Here is an 11,949-nt window from a genome sequence, read left to right as displayed (position 1 = left end):
TTCATCCTGAGGTAGTTCTTGAGCAGGGCATCTTTCTATGTACTGCTTGAAACAAAGCGATACTTCCTTCACTTTATCTTTTTCCTTTTGCCTTAATGCATAGATCTGGGAGACAGTGTTATGCTTGATCTCCCTTTTTGAGAACTCCTCAAGCTAATTCTCAGAGAAGTTGCTAATACTTGGGAATTCCAAGCTGTTTAATGGTTGGAACCAAGTCAAGGCAGTACCTTCTAATGTCAACCCAAATCCTTCATATTGAGTGTGGAAATCAGTTACCTTCTCTGCTCTCAACACTTGTTTGAAGATTGAAACATGGGCATACGGATCTCCGGATCCATTATACTTTTTGGGAACTCATTTTTCCACCTGAGATGGTCGCATAGGTCTGGCCTTTGCAACCATGTTGACAACTCTTGGTCCACCTGGTATGGCTTCTCTAGGTTCATAATCTCCTCTCGTTACTAACAGTGGTGTCCTATTCGCTATACGTTCATCAAGTCGATCTCGTGTAATAGTTGGAGGGATTCGAGTGGTGTAAGTAATGTTAGGAACAATACTGCCCCTATGTGTGTTCATGGAAGCCATAGACGCCGTCGATCCTAAAGGTCCTATTTTTGGGACTCGTTCATGTCCATAAGAATCGTCTACCCTGGTTCTCAAGGGACTCACGGTTACAGTCTCAGTTTTGGTGTGCGTAGTTGTGGTTTTTACCTCTTCTGGATTTACATAATATTAGTGGAGTGGTCCTCCAAAGTATGTATATCTCTCTAACTCCTTTCGATCCATTGGAGAGTACTTTCAGCCATACTTGTCCATTATGACCACCTGAATACTTCTGCCCTCCGTATAGTGTAAACATACAAGTTTTTTTGGTCTGTCAATTCTTTGATGTGGGGCTCGTCATATCTGTAATAGAGTGTTTTTTCTCTATTATTGAACTTATAAAGCCCCACATATGTGTTGTCTATGTTAAGGTGCTCTGTCTCATTGGTGCATCTGAGTACCGTGTTTTGTTTCTCCATTTTGGGTGGTGCATCAACCAGTTCACTATCTACCTTGTCCTTGGTGCCAGTCATTCCCCATTTATCCACAATAAAAGGGTTATGAACCACCAGGTATATTACTCCCTCTCAGTCGAAATATCTATCCCCGTCATAATCAACATCTACAAGGTCTTTGAGCTTGCTCCGCTTATTTTCCAACTTAACACAGTAGCGGTCCATTCCATCCTTTTATATTTTGGCCTTAAGCACATTTTCAAATTGAAACTTCAAATACAACAATTTTACATCAGATGCAGGTTGAGAAGGACCTGCACCCATCGAAGCTGTTCCCTTAGGGTTTGACTTGTTAGAATCTTCAGTCATGAGGTTGTATGATCTCTCAGACAAAGTGTCAGAGAAACACTCCTCTAAAATGGGTTCCAAAGGTGGCAGTGGTCTTTGATTCACACTTTCTTCTATCGAGTGATTACTCCCTTGATCAAAGATGCTGGGGTTCCTATTCTGGTACAATCTTTCTAACCACAAATTCATGAAGAATTGGTGATACAAAATCCAAACCAAGTTACCTCATTAAATAGTTTGAATCGACCGTTTGATCTTGCTTGCTGGGTAGTATCTTCTAGTACCTTCAACCTGCTAAGAATTTGCTTGATAGCTGTGAGCTTACAACCGTTCTTGTTAGTTCTTTCTTCTAATCAAGAAAACTTAGATGAGTTTTTTCAGTAGCACACAATTTCTTGCACATCCTCAACAATTTGGGTCCAATTTCAATTTTGAAAGAAGCACCAGGTTGCTATGGACTAGCTCTTTGTATGCTAAGTTTTTGTCTCTGTTCTGACTCTGAGGTACATGGATTGCAATCCATGTTGAGAAGCCAATTGAACTCTTGTTGCTATCATCAGATTTAACATGATTAAGAGGTCTTATGGTACCAAATTTTTAAGAAATAAACCTCTAGATTGGAGTGGAGGCTAAGTTGATTTTGTCACTTTGCCTGAGATTCTGTCAGTTCTGAGCTATTGGGATGGTTTCTTGCACCCCAATTCAACTCTGGAAGGACCACTAGACTCTCTGAGATGCCCTCTAGCTATGGTACCAGTTTGGTATCAAGGGAACATGGATCGCGATCCATGTTCCTTTGTGTCAAAATACACTGAACTTTGTCCCACAGCTAGTGCTTGGCCTAGTGATGCTGGCTATATAGTTTTCGGATGCTTTAAAGATTTTTAGGACAGACAAAAGTCAGTTTTAGGATTTATTTTAGTGGTTTCTCCCTTGATCTGATTTTGCCCCCATTTTGCCCTCTTTTTGAAATTTTCTGATAAGGGTCCTTTGGGAGAAAGTGTTTCAATTGTTATCACTTCCTTGCTTGCCTTTTATCAGCTCAAAATTCCAAAAAGGTACATGGATCGCGATCCATGTTTGGCAAGATTTTGGACTGACACTTTGTGAGCTAATCACACAAGGTATGATGATGCTATTCCGTAAGTCTTTTTGGATTTGATGAGTTTTTTCCAAGTGAGAAGCAAGATTTTGTGTTTGTTTTGCGGTTTTTTGCAAACAACTCCTTTTCTGGTATTTTGACCAGCTTTTTTTACTTTTTGTCTATGGCTTTTTTTGGAAAAGTTGTTCACTTAGTAATTAGGAGTACACTGATCGAATCTTACTGTCAGATGTCTACCTGGAACATGGATCGCGATCCATGTTGAGAAGCATCTGTACATGAAGTTTGGTTTTGTTGATTCCCTGCTTCTAGTTTATCCCAATTCTCATCCTTTTTTTTATTTGGATAAGTAAAAGTTCTGTTTTTCATTGTTTTTCCCTTTTTCAAGGTTTGGATTAGCTTACCCCAATCTTTTGATGTTTTTGATCTTTTAGCACTCTATTTCTGACCATACTCAAGGTTCTGATGCCTGAGAACCTGTTCTAAGCAAAGGAAATAGTTTCAACACATTTTGCCCGAAAGGTACATGGATCGCGATCCATGTTTGGCAAGCAATTTGAAATTTTTTAGCATAGTCTTTTTCAGCCAGTGTTTTTATCCCCTTCTTGAAAGTTTTACTGGGTTTGGTCCAGTTTTGAAGCCCTGACCATCACTTCTTCAACTTTTCAGAGTTATGGTCTTCAATACCAAAATAAGGTTTTTGACAGTTTTTCCCTCGATCCTTTTGGACCCAAATGATGGTGTAATTTGTTTCCTAACCTACTCCTATAAACTGAAATGAATCTACAAACATAAGTGAACTTAATAATACAAAAATAACAACAAAGTGTGTGGTGGAACAGCCCTTTCCAAGCATGTGAAAAATCAAAGAACGAAATACTATCTTGTACTTCACTCAGAGCTTTCTTTGCTCTTAAGGAATAGCACTGGCTAGTCACAGACTCCAGTCTCTATCAAGCACTAAATCTATGTCTAACTGATTCACTGTCTATGTGTAAGCGGAACGGGTATCAAAAGCTTGAAGGGAGTTTTTTTTTGTTTTTGTACACTGAGTCACTCACCACCTAAGGATCGGTTTTCCCAGCAACGGCGCCAATGTTAGCAGGTCGCCGCGATGGACGTCTCCAGCATAGCTCTTTTGTACTAACATAATATCAATATGCAAGGAAGCGACTCGGGATGGGGCACAGAGACTTAATGAGAGTGTCAATCTCACCAAAGTGAACTCAGGGGCTACCCATTCTACGACAAAAGAAAATCAACCACTTCCTAGTCAGACAATTAGTATGCGTCCAATCTCACCACTCTAGGTCATCACGCCTTTTCGGGATCCAAACGAATCCGTGTTAGTAGCTGGACACACCCAACGGAGAATGATTTCTCAGTAGGATATTATTTTTTGTAATTATTCTTTAATTGAGAAAAACCGTCTATTTACCTTTGTAAATAGTGGGGCTTGCAGAAGCTTCTAGATTGTATCCCATTTTTGACATTTAGATTGAGTGGATGGTTCAATTGGAACCTTAGGGTTTGAGATTGTAAGGTATTTATACCACTGTTGACCTTAATGAAAAAAACCTTTGTTATTTTTAACAAGTTCCGTCTGTGTGAGTGAGTGTACTCTGTGTACAAGAGAGAGTGAGAGTTTTATCTTAATGTTACACGCGTACCGATGGTCGGAATCGAGTACGGAGAAGTGCAGTGCGTTGCCCCTGAAGAGAGCTACGCGCCAATACCTACATTGCGTGTGTATGACCTGGGTTTGCGAGCTCGACCCACATGCTACATCTGGTAATTCGGTGAGCATACGTTGTCTGTTTTCGTATTTCAACATATCCACGCGTTTGCAATGAGTAGAGCTACACATTAGGCATTTTAGTTTTCAAAAATGACGACTGCAAATTTTGACCAAACATCCTATGTAATTTTGCACCAGGTGTTTAGGGTTGGGGTTCTGGTTCATGGACCTTAGGGAGAGTGACCTATTGGTGTTAATAGGGTTTCTTTCAAGTCCTGTGGCATTTTGAGAATGTTTGATGGGTATTTGGCTCATGAAAGAGTTGTAGGAAATCTCCTCTCAGGCACTCTTGAAGGCTGTAGCTTAGACATTGGTAGAGACCTCTCTTGGAAGTAGTCGAGAGTCGGTCGAGTGTAGGTTGACAGCCTATGCTTGCTTCCATGCGCCTGTGGGTCGAGCTTCGTCCTTAGCTGACTAATCGTGTTAGGTGAGTTCTCGCTGTGCTAACGGCCATCGCAGTGTATCCGCCAACATTGGCCCCGCTGCCGGGGACGAAAACCCTAGGTAGGTGACTGAGACTAGTCCTTGAGGATAGGGATTCTCTGGCTTGCCAGAGTCTCGTTTTACATCTAGATAGGACCAGAGGGTGGAGGACTCTCTAGGTCTTAGGAGGAGTCCAGGGAGCGAGTGTTTGGCCTAGATCCTTCAACTTAGGTAGACTTAGATAGTTTTAAGGTATTAGTTAAGTTGTGGTGTAAAGAGTAGGAGTTGGAGTGGTAGAGGCGGTGGAAGGAGAGCTTGAGAGTCCGAAGAGGCCAGGAAGCAACCAAGACACCAATATCACCATCTCACATGATGAGTAGGAGTATGGTAAGTAGGACATCATGATTTATGATCTGGAGCACTTCATGCATGTTATACTTGATGTTAGGTTCATCACAAGGTTCTAAAAGACGGAAAAGAGTGTTTAGAAGCTGAAGTGAAGTTTAAAAGTTTCTGTGAGTGTTTTTGAGAGAGCTGTAGAGCATAAGGAGTACTTCTGTCAGAAAACAATTAAATTTTAAGCCAGGAGACATCCTACGCGTAGGATGTCTACAAGGAGTTCTGGTGGAAATTTTGAAAATCTGAGTTGACCAGTGTGTTTAGAAGGTATGTTTTAGCCTATTTTCACTTGGAAAGTGGAAGTTTGACCATATCTTGATAGGATAAGGTTAGATAGAAAGAAAATTGCCATACATCCTACCCAAATTCTGCCAAAGCATTATTTTAAGACCAAAACCATAGGATGGCTTCATGAGCATGATCTGCATGATTTATTGAGTGCCTGAGAAAGGTTTCATCTCAATTGGGTGAGAAAATTGGGTTTTAAGCAGACTTTAGCATCTCTGACTGAAAAGGACTAGGAAAGCTAAAATTGGGGTCTTTTGAAATCCAAACTAAAATCTAAGCATAGCACTGGGTTGTTGACATTAAGGGGAAGCTGTGACTCAAGTTTGGGTTCAAACAGACCATATAGACATCCTACATGTAGGATGTGTTCTGTGTGATTTAGCACTCTAAACCCAGCTTTGAGCATACCAAAGTGATAAGCACCTTAAGAGGAGTCTGTGCTTTGCATTTGAATCCATTTTGAGCAGTTAGACATGCTATGTATAGGATGTCTACTGCATGATATTGAAGCCAAAAACTAACTGTAGGCATAGTAGGGTGTTGTATAGCCTGGGCTTCCTAGTCAATTTTGGTCCAAATTGGAGTTGATTTGACTGGTCAGACCAACATCAGGCTGCTGGAACAAATTTTTGATCAATTGACCAGCTTATAGGTGTCCAAATCAAAAAGTAAAAACAGTTGTGGACCCAGCACATCAAGGGGAATCTATAGTGCAAACTCCAGGCAAAACAGAGTAGGTAGACATCCTACGTGTAGGATGTCTACAGGGGCTTAGTGAAGTGAAAAGCTGACTGAGGAAATAGAGTGATGTTCCAATTGACTTAAGAGTTCCAGAACTTCTTTTAGAAGTGAAATTGGACCTTGGTTGACCTTATGAGAGAGCAAAGACAGAATTGAGACTTTCACTGTAAATTGACCAACATTCGAGGGAAGTACAGTTCTAGATTAGCAGACCTAATCAAGAACATCCGAAGTGTATAAAATACAGTAGTGGTTGACGTTAACCCTCCAGTTATACCAATCATTACTAAGACCACCTCTAGCGGTTAAATGCTTTGATTCGATCTCCGAAATTAAACGCTTGTGTAGAGGTATATTCGATGGCAAAGCAAGAAGTTGAGTTGAAACTGATCCTTTGCCAGGTGAGTGGTTGGATTTGTGATAAATTGTATTGCTAAGTTTGATGAATCTAAGATCAGGAAGACACATTCTTAGAGATCAAAAGGTGGCAGGTGATCAGGGTAGCTTAGTGTCCACCGAGGAGAGTGTAACTCAAGCAAGGCTAGATCCATTAGCACCAATCATTGAGGAGGGTAGTGATACTGACACTTCATCGGATAATCCTTCTTCATGATGGGTAGTCAACAACCAAGAGGTTTCTCTGATGAGGGACCAATGCTAGGAGGAAGCACCTCCCAAAATCCTTTGAACGATTCCAAGTTCACTATAATCTTCTTAGAAGGAACAAACTCTAGGGGATCCCTAGTTTATTCTGACTATCAAGGACGCAAGCGCATTTGTATTGAAGAAAGACCTGCTCAGAGACTGCAGATAATTCGAGTCTATGATGATGGAGATAGATTCCAAGACGAAAAGGGGAACCACTATCTAATAGTTAGTAACCCTGAGGATTACAATAGATATGGAGATAACGTGGCAAAAGGAAAAATGGTTTCGGAAACTCAAGAACCACCTCCAAACATTGGTCGACCTGGAGCTCTTTTTATATATGATAAGAAAACAACCAGGGTCTCTACTTATAATAAGAATGTGCGAATTTACAAGCATGAGAGCGAGAGAGTAGTCTCTTATTTTCAATGCAAAGAACCCTACCCAAACGAATTAAGCAAAGGCAAGGTTCTTTACTTATTCTCTTATGAAATTGCTATGGGGAAGGATATCATTTTTGTTGATAGATACGGGCGAGAATACAAACGTATTCTCACAGAGGAGGTAAAAAGGGCAACAGTTCTAGAAACATCAACATATGCCCCCGAAGAAGTGCCAAGGGTCACCTACACCCCTAGCAAATCGACAAATCCATTTTCAAAAGAGTATGAGGAGACCTGTCATTCTAACCGACAACAGACGTTCAACTACCAAAACCAACCAGCAACCCAATCATCATTGCAGGCATGGCTTCGACAAAGTGCGACATTAGAACAAGACCGAAACCGAGATGGTTATCTAGCCGCACGAGGGCTAAGGGATTTACAAGAACCACCACTCTATTCACGATATCAAGGAGAGAGTAAGCCAAAAACTCAAGGGTCAACAGAGTCTGGAAGACAACCCATAGAACGAGCTCGAAGAGATGAACCATCTCTTGCAAAAACCGTTAGAAATTATGGATTAGGAGCACCTCTGGGAGAGGAACCCTCCCACTACCAAAGGCCAGAGGAGATATATCGATTGGGACAAGGATAACCAATGATGAGATTTGTAGACCATTGTAGAATTAGACCTTCTTAGGTGCAAAAATGGGTAAACAAGAAATACACGGGGAATAGAGATCCTAGGGATCATGTAGCAACCTTTGTGCGTGTAATTAGAGTTGAAGAAGTGTTAGACTTCCCTACCCAATTTGCAGGGTTTGGACTGACCCTAGAGGAGGATGCTGCTACTTGGTTTGACTCTGTGGAGCGTAGAGACTTTGAGTCTATGGAGGAGGTGTTTGACGAGTTTATCGAGGAATTCTCACAAAGGGGGATAGGTCATAATACAGTCTCACAAATCCATAAATTCAAACAGAAAGAAGGGGAATCTGTGCGAAAGGCAGCCCAACGACTAAAAAGATATGTTAGGTTCTGCCCTGTGGAAGAATTGCCAACTCAGTCCAGACTTATGCTTATATTTATAAAAGGACTAAGGGACGCAGATCTCCAGAAGGACTTACATATGAAGAGGAGCACGACGTTAAATGAATTAACTAAAGAGGCTCTTTACCTTGTAGACAATTGTACGGTCTACAAGGAGGGTGAATTCAAGGATTTTGTTGACGATTCATACTCACAACAAAGTGGAAGTAAGTCCGCCAAGACAACACCGAAAGGAGAAATAGCTATAAGCCAGGAGCAGCTTGTAGAGGAAGTGCTAAAAAAGATTAACCTATATGCCAAGCCTCAGGCTAAACAACCAAAGTGGTGTGCTACTGAACAAAAATGGACAAACCATGTGACGGAGGAATTCTATTATAACAAGGGATATGTGAGTGAACGACCTTATATTCCCTAGGCTCAGGTAGCATCTCCTCAACTTCCACCGATGCCTAGGTATCAAGCAGGCAACCTACCAGGACCTGTAGGTGTAGAAAGACCACAACCGGTGTTGGGGCAGCAAACAAACCTCCCAGGATTACGAGCAATCGACATAAGATACACACCAACAGTAAACGAACCAGAAGAGAATGCTTTGGTGCCTATGCATGCTTATTACGAAGATTCCAATGGATGTGCGGAAAATCCTGTCTATTATCCATCGGAAGAACCCCCAATGCCAGAACCATGGAGCATGATGGGAAGTGTAAGACCACCACTAGATGCAGAGGCAGCAGGAGAAGGAAGATATAGCTTGGATGAATGAACATTGTTGTTCATAGCCAACAAAGGCATGGGCAGGTAGAGATATACATACCAACAAAGAGGAGCTCAAGGATCACCTCAATAGCGTAAGGGACCTTGCTACAAGTGTGGTGGAGAACATTGGCTAAGAGACTGTCCTCATGAAGATGAAATCATTAGAGTCAACGCATATTCCACCGAGTGTGGAATTACTCATTCGATTCCTGATTGCCCTAAGAACCTAAGCAAAGGAGCAAAAACTACCTTGAACATGCTGGAAGCAGTGCCTTCCAGTGGAGGGTCAGAAAACGAGACAATAATACCTATTCAGGCAGTGACACAAGCCCAAGCTGAAAGAATGATGAATGAACCCATAATTGAAGAGCCAAAAACCGACACCCCAAGTTCAGAAATGAAAAATCAGAGAAGCACTTGGAAAGCTAGAAAGGTGCGTATGAAAGCCAGGAGAGAACGAGAGAAAACGGCTCTATCCGAGGAGTTAAAACACACAAAGGATAGATTAGAGCGGTTAGAGGATCTAACTAGTCTGAGCTTGCACACTGCGGCAACCATAGCACCCAAGGAAATAGCAGAACCCAAAAGTGTAGGATCAGAAGGATCAGTGTTGGCAGAAAAGGTAAATGAGCAGTTAGACGCACTTTTAAAAGCATACGAAGCCAGAATAAAAAACAACCAAAGACAAGAGCAAAGATGGATGACTTATCCATATGCCGAATAGAAAAATAGAGGTTGGAAATGTGTCAAAAGATGATTAAAACATCCCAATCCTTGATAGAAAACCCGCTTGGTAAACCTGCTAGTTGGCACGAAGTAGCAGCTCCAACCCCTATCAAACCAACTTTAGAGAAACAAGTAGACACGAAGGAGAGACTCACGACTGCCTCTAAGTCTAGGAGAGAACCTATCATAGTGCCAAATACAACAGATGGGACAATTGAAGTTTTACGCCTAAAACATTGGTAGAAATGGGTAAGGATTGTAATGGTCTAGATGACCTGTGGAAGAAAATCCGTGATGCCAACGAAGCTAACAGGGTGAGTTACCAAATGAATAGCACAAGAAAAAAGAAAAATGAGACCTTACCTCCTATTGAAGAATTTGAGGCAAGATCACAAATGAACTTTGATATGCATTCACAAGGGGGAGACCAACCAGACGTGCTAAAAACTCTACCCTCTTACCTAGGGGAGTATGAAGCCAAGTCTGAGGTGAGAGCAATCCCATCTCAAAGACTTTCTTCTAACAGAGTGATGGATTCACAAGGGTTGATTGAGTTATTGTCCACCCCTGTGGCATGCACAATCACATTAGCCGAACTCCTGAGGTTACGGCCAAATATGTGGAGGCAAATTCTTAGAAAAATATGGAGTAAAAGACCCCACCTCGAAGCTTCAAGAAGGGATCAGAGAATTGGACAAGCCTCAACTAAACACTAGGCCAGTACCTTTAAACAAGGTTGGAGAATATTGCGAGGGAGAAGACGGAAATACCACACTACGAGTAGAATTCCAAGGAGTAGTTTCCAAATCTATTCTTGATAGTGGAGTAGGAGTCGCTATCGCCACCAAGGAAATCTGGAAAAAATGGGAAAAACCAGCTTTGAGAGCTACCAGAATGAAATTGCAACTAGCAGATGGGTTCATGGAAAAGCCTCTAGGACTTTTAGAAAAAGTAATTGTCACCTCGGGCAGAATCGAGTATGAGCATACATTTGCAATAGTCGATTTTGACAAAAAGAATAAGTACGAGATCATCTTGGGAAGACCATTCATGAGACAATTCAAGATGGTCGAGGATTGGGGTTACAACCACATATACCTCAGACATGATGAGACTACAACTAAAATACAGCTAAAAGACCATAGTTACAAAGATGTGAACCAGACACTAGTGAAAGAGTTTGATTCAGCTACATTGGCAGGGTCTGAACTCCCAGCATGGTTAGGGAAAAAAAAAGAGCTTTGGATGTGCGGAGCTTCACATTGTGGGAGCTTAAAAAGAGAGGAATGCATCTAAGAAAGAGCTATTGAGGACAAGGATTATTCCGCAACCTTTTCCTAAAAATGCCTCAGAACCACTGGAATGGGAACACATACTAGCAACATTGGATGTCTGTACTATTACAGATAGCCCAACGACAAAATTTTGCGATAAGGACGGCTATGATGTGCTACCCTATTACATGGTAAGCCTTATACGAGCAGGAGATGAGATTGTAGAACCACAAGAACAAGAAGAGTTTTATAACTCCTCTGAGAATCTGGAGGTAAATAACGATGCAGATAACGAGTGTTCAGTCAGCTCAAGCGAGTGTGGGGAAACAACAGCGACTATCAAGTTTTATGATTTGTCCAATCAACACCCTAGACGTTGAGGCGGTCCGGGGCGGGCAACAAGAAGAGTGGCCTCTAAACACCCTTCGAGGCTCCCGTGCTGCTCAAATGGGGCTGGGGCAAGCACAGTCAGAGACAACAACAACCCACAGCCAGAAACCAAACAAGAAAAGGGGCACCACCTAGTTGTAGATGCGAACTAGGACGCACGTGATATCTCCTTGTACCCAAACGCACATACAGAGGGGAATGCAAGATAGCCACACACACCAAACACAAACATTCACCACGCTAGAGAGAGGTAAGGAGCGCAAATCAACTTGAGCAACTCAGTCTTAGCCTTAAAAGACTAGATGCACACAAAGCTTGATGAGAAATAGAGAGACAACACAAAACTTGACCTTGTTGCCAATACACAAATTGTCTTAGGGTCACGGGAGCCCTCTCACCGAGCACCCTCTTACAATTTACCTTTTAGGCAAACAATTCAACAAGCCCTCAAACCACCAAGCATGAAATGGCACAACGAACTTCAAGGACAATATACCTTCAACCACCTAATGAGTCAACTTATCAAGTCAATTTGGAGAAAAGAGTCGTAGTTGCAGCATAAAATTGCACCCAAAACTATGAACCTTATTTATGGACAAGAGTAGGCTACAAGTGTGATTGCAGGGTA

Source organism: Adiantum capillus-veneris, chromosome 25 (assembly GCF_014529385.1).
Source record: "Adiantum capillus-veneris isolate H3 chromosome 25, ASM1452938v2, whole genome shotgun sequence".
NCBI classification, from domain to species: domain Eukaryota; kingdom Viridiplantae; phylum Streptophyta; class Polypodiopsida; order Polypodiales; family Pteridaceae; genus Adiantum; species Adiantum capillus-veneris.
Note: the sequence above shows the minus strand (reverse complement) of the source record.